Here is a 6,022-nt window from a genome sequence, read left to right on the forward strand (position 1 = left end):
CTTCATCCATACCGCTTCGATGAAGCCTCCGAAGCCGCTATGTATTCCGATTCCGTTGAAGACTTCGCCACCGTGCACTCGTTTCGAGCTTGCCCAGCTTACGCAGCACCATTCAATATAAACACGTACCCGGATCGTGACTTAGAGTCATCGGGATCGGTGTTCCAACTTGCATCGGTGTAACTTGTTACAACGAGCTCTTGGTCACCTCCATAACAAAGAAACATATCCTTAGTTCTTTTCAAGTACTTCGAGATATTCTTGACCGCTGTCCAGTGTTCCATTCCTGGATCACTTTGATATCTGCTAGTCAAACTAACAACATGTGCTATATCCGGTCTAGTACATAGCATGGCATACATAATAGAGCATACTGCTGAGGCATAGGGGATCTGACTCATCCTTTCTCTTTCTTCTGCCGTAGCCGGACCTTGAGTCTTACTCAAGACTTTGCCTGGTAACATAGGTAAGAATCCTTTCTTACTTTCGTCCATTCTAAACTTCTTTAGAATCTTGTCCAGGTATGTACTTTGTGATAGCCCTATTAGACGTCTTGATCTATCTCTATAAATCTTGATGCCTAATATATACGATGCTTCACGAAGGTCTTTCATTGAAAAACTATTATTCAAATAACCTTTTACATTGCTTAATAGTTCTATATCATTCCCAATCAATAATATGTCATCTACATATAATATCAGGAATGCTACAGAGCTCCCACTCACTTTCTTGTAAATACAGGCCTCTCCATGACACTGTATAAACCCGAAGTCTTTGATCACCTTATCAAAGCGTCGGTTCCAACTTCTCGATGCTTGCTTCAGTCCATAAATTGAACGTTGAAGTTTGCATACTTTGTCAGCATTTTTAGGATAGACAAAACCTTTGGGTTGTACCATATACAACTCTTCCTCAATATCTCCATTAAGGAACGCCGTTTTGACATCCATCTGCCAAATCTCATAATCGAAAAATGCAGCTATTGCTAACAAAATCCTCACAGATTTTAGCTTCGCTACAGGTGAGAAAGTCTCATCGTAGTCAACACCTTGAATTTGTCAGAAACCCTTTGCGACAAGTCGAGCTTTATAGACAGTAATATTACCATCAGCATCTGTTTTTCTCTTGAAGATCCATTTATTCTCGATAGCCTTGCGGCTATCAAGTAAGTCTACCAAAGTCCATACTTTGTTATCATACATGGATCCCATTTCGGATTTCATGGCTTCTTGCCATTTGTTGGAATCTGGGCTCATCATCGCTTCTTCATACGTCGCAGGGTCTTCATCATTGTTGTCCACAATCATGACATTTAGATAAGGATCATACCAATCAGGAGTGGCACGTTCCCTTGTCGATCTGCGAGGTTCAGTAGCTATCTCGTTTGAAGTTTCATGATCATTATCATTAGCTTCCTCTGTTGCCAGTGTAGACGGTACAGGAACATCTTCCGGCATCGCGCTACTCGATCAATGAGTGAAGATTCATCAATCTCATCGAGTTCTACTTTTCTTCCGAGTCACTTCTTTAGTGAGAAATTCTTTCTCAAGAAAGGTTCCGTTCTTAGCAACAAAGAACTTGCCTTCGGATCTGTGATAGAAAGTGTACCCTATAGTTTCCTTAGGGTATCCTATGAAGACGCATTTCTCCGCTTTGGGTTCTAGCTTGTCCGGTTGTAACTTTTTTAAATAGGCTTCGCAACCCCAAACTTTAAGGAACGACTGACTTAGGTTTCTTATTAAACCATAATTCATACGGTGTCGTTTCAACGGATTTTGATGGTGCTCTATTTAAAGTGAATGCGGCTGTCTCTAATGCATAACTCCAAAATGATAACGGTAAATCAGTAAGAGACATCATAGAACGAACCATATCTAAGAGAGTTCGATTACGACGTTCGGACACACCGTTTCGTTGTGGTGTTCCCGGCGGTGTCAATTGTGAAAGTATTCCGCATTTCTTTAAATGCATGCTAAACTCATAACTCAGATATTCACCTCCACGATCAGATCGTAGAAATTTAATCTTCTTGTTACGTTGATTTTCTACTTCACTTTGGAAATCCTTAAACTTCTCAAAAGTTTCGGATTTATGTTTCATGAAATAGATATACCCATATCTACTCAAATCATCTGTGAAGGTTAGAACATAACGATAACCACCGTGCGAGGCTACACTCATTGGTCCGCACATATCGGTATGTATGATTTCCAATAAATCTGTAGCTCGCTCCATAATACCAGAGAATGGAGTCTTAGTCATTTTTCCCATTATACATGCTTCGCATCTATCAAGTGACTCAAAGTCAAGTGATTCAAGTAATCCATCGGTATGGAGTTTCTTCATGCGTTTCACTCCAATATGACCAAGACGACAGTGTCACATATAAGTAGAATTATCATTCAATTTAATTCGCTTAGCATCAATGTTATGAATATGTGTATCACTACTATCTAGATCTAACAGAAATAAACCATTCTTTTCAGGTGCTCGACCATAAAAGATATTATTCATAAAAATAGAACAACCATTATTCTCAGACTTGAATGAATAACCGTCTTGCATTAAACAAGATCCAGATATAATGTTCATGCTCAACGCGGGTACAAAATAACAATTATTGAGGTTTAAAACTAATCCCGAAGGTAGATGTAGAGGAAGTGTGCCGACAGCGATCACATCGACTTTGGATCCATTTCCAACGCGCATCGTCACTTCATCCTTCAATAGTCTTCGTTTATTCTTTAGTTCCTGTTTCGAGTTACAAATATGAGCAACCGAACCAATATCAAATACCCAGGTACTAGTACGAGAACCAGTAAGATAAACATCTATAACATGTATATCAGATATACCTTCTTTCTTCTTCTTGACAAGGCCGCTCTTCGCATCCGCCAAATACTTGGAGCAATTACGCTTCCAGTTGTCCCTTCTCCTTGCAGTAATAGCACTCAAGCATCGGGCTTAGGGCCAGTCTTAGGTTTCACAGGAGGCGTGGCAGCTTTCTTGCCACCCTTCTTGAATTTTCCCTTAGACTTGCCCCTGTTTCTTGAAACCGGTGGTCTTGTTGACCATCAACACTTGGTGCTCTTTCTTGATCTCAATCTCAGCATATTTCAGCATGGAGAAGAGTTCAGGTAACTCTTTGTTCATGTTCTCGCATATTGTAGTTCATCACAAAGTTCTTGTAACTAGGTGGCAGTGATTGAAGGACACGATTAATCCCTGACCGGTTAGGAATCACTATTCCCAAGTCACCGAGTTTCTTCGCATGCCCGGTCATGGCGAGCATGTGCTCACTAACGGAGCTGCCTTCTTCCATCATGCAACTGAAGAAGTGTTTCGATGCTTCATAGCATTCCACGGCCGCATGAGTTTCAAAGATAGTTTTCAACTCATTGACAAACTCATGAGGATCGTGGTGCTCAAAACGTTTTTGAAGATCGGCTTCCAGACTGCATAGGATGGCACACTGAACTTGAGAGTACCGAGTTTTCCGAGTTGCGTAAACATTGTTTACTTCATCGGTTTCAGTTTCTGCAGGAGGGTCACCTAGCGGTGCATCAAGCACATATTGCAGGTTTCCACCATTGAGGAAGATCCTCACATGACGGAACCAGTCGGTGAAGTTGCTACCGTTGCTCTTAAGATTTTCTTTCTCTAGGAACTGGTTAAAATTGATAGGGGACGCCATATCTACAACATATATTTGCAATAGTTTAGACTAAGTTTATGACAAATTGAGTTCAAATTTTAATTCAACAAAATTAAAAACTAGGTGAACTCCCACTCAAAACAATATCCCTCGAATTGTCTTAGTGATCACATGAACCAAATCCACCACACAAAGTCCGATCATCACGAGACAAGATGTAACTTCAATGGCGAACACTCAAAGTGTTCATCATATCAATCATATGATTCATGCTCTACCTTTCGGTATCACGTGTTCCGAGACCATGTCTGTACATGCTAGGCTCGTCAAGGCCACCTTAGTATCCGCATGTGCAAAATCGGCTTGCACCCGTTGTATGCACTTGTTGAGTCTATCACACCCGATCATCACGAGATGCTTCGAAACGACAAGTCTTGGCAACGGTGCTACTAAGGATGAACACTTTATTATCTTGATATTTTAGTGAGAGGGATCATCTTATAATGCTACCGTCGCGATCTAAGCAAAATAAGATGCATAAAAGGATTAACATCACATGCAGTTCATATGTGATATGATATGGCCCCTTTGTCTTTGCGCCTTTGATCTTCATCTCCAAAGCACAGACATGATCTCCATCATCAACGGGCATGATCTCCATCATCGTCGGCATAGCGTCAAGGTTAATGGCGCCGTTTTCATGATTGTTCTCCCATGTAGCAACTATTACAACTTCTTTGAAATACTACTCAACATGAAATTTAAAGACAATCATAAGGCTCCTGCCGGTTGCCACAATACAATAATGATCATCTCATACATATTCATCATCACATTATGGCCATATCACATCACCAAACCCTGCAAAAACAAGTTAGACGTTCTCTAATTTGGTTTGCATATTTTACGTGGTTTAGGGTTTTCAAGTGAGATCTAATCTACCTACGAACATGAACCACAACAGTGATACTAGTGTTGTCAATAGAAGAGTAAATTGAATCTTCACTATAGTAGGAGAGACAGACACCCGCAAAGCCACTTATGCAATATAAGTTGCATGTCGAGCGTGGAGCAAATATCATGAACGCGGTCATGTAAAGTTAGCCCGAGCCGCTTCATCCCACTATGCCACAAAGATGCAAAGTACTCAAACTAAAGACAACATAAGCATCAACGCCCACAAAACCATTGTGTTCTACTCGTGCAACCATCTATGCATAGACACGGCTCTGATACCACTGTAGGGATTCGTTGCATAGAAAACAAAAAATTTCCTACCGCGAGAACGCAATCCAAGCTAAGATGCAATCTAGAAGATGGGAGCAACGAGGGGATGAACGAAACTCACCCTTGAAGATTTCCAAAGCCTACAAGATGAGGCTCTTGTTGCTGCGGTAGACGATCACTTGCCGCTTTCAAAAGCGCGTAGAAGATCTTGACGGTGCCACAATCGGGCAGCACCTCCGTACTCGGTCACACGTTCGGTGTTGATGAAGACGACGTCCTTCTCCCCATTTCAGCGGGCAGCGGACGTAGTAGCTCCTCCTTGAATCCGGCAGCACGACGGCGTGGTGGCGGTGGCGATGGAGATCTCCGGCGGAGCTTCGCTAAGCGTTGCGGGAGAGGTGGAGGAGTGGGGCGGCTAGGGTTTGGGGAGAGGGGGTGGCCGGCCTCCAAGGGGTGCGGCCAAGGTGGTGGCTTTGGTGTGGCCGGCCCCCTCCCCTTGGCCCCTCTTTATATAGGTGGAACCCCCAAGTGTTGGACTACAAGTCTTCGAATAAGACCCCAACCCAAAACCTTCCATGTGTAGGGAAACCTACCCAAGGTGGGATTCCCACCTCAAGTGGGACTCCCACCCTTCCATGAGGGGTGGCCGGCCACCCTTGGTGGAGTCCACTCGGGACTCCACCCCTCTAGGGTTGGCCGGCCATGGGAGGTGGAGTCCCTTCGGGACTCCGCCTTCCAAAGTGATTTCTTCCGGACTTTTCTAGAACCTTCTAGAACCTTCCATAAATGCACCGGATCATTTTCAAACTTATAAAATGACTTCCTATATATGAATCTTATTCTTCGGACCATTCCGGAACTCCTCGTGATGTTTGGGATCCCATCCGAGACTTCGAACAATACTTCGAACTCCATTCCACATTCAAGTTCTACTAATACAACATCAAACCTTAAGTGTGTCACCCTACGGTTCGCGAACTATGTAGACATGGTTGAGAACTCTCTCCGACCAATAACCAATAGCGGGATCTGGAGATCCATAATGGCTCCCACATATTCAACGATGACTTAGTGATCGAATGAACCATTCACATACGATACCAATTCCCTTTGTCACGCGATATTTTACTTGTCCGA

This window comes from Lolium rigidum, chromosome 3, assembly GCF_022539505.1.
Source record: "Lolium rigidum isolate FL_2022 chromosome 3, APGP_CSIRO_Lrig_0.1, whole genome shotgun sequence".
In the NCBI taxonomy this organism is placed as follows: domain Eukaryota; kingdom Viridiplantae; phylum Streptophyta; class Magnoliopsida; order Poales; family Poaceae; genus Lolium; species Lolium rigidum.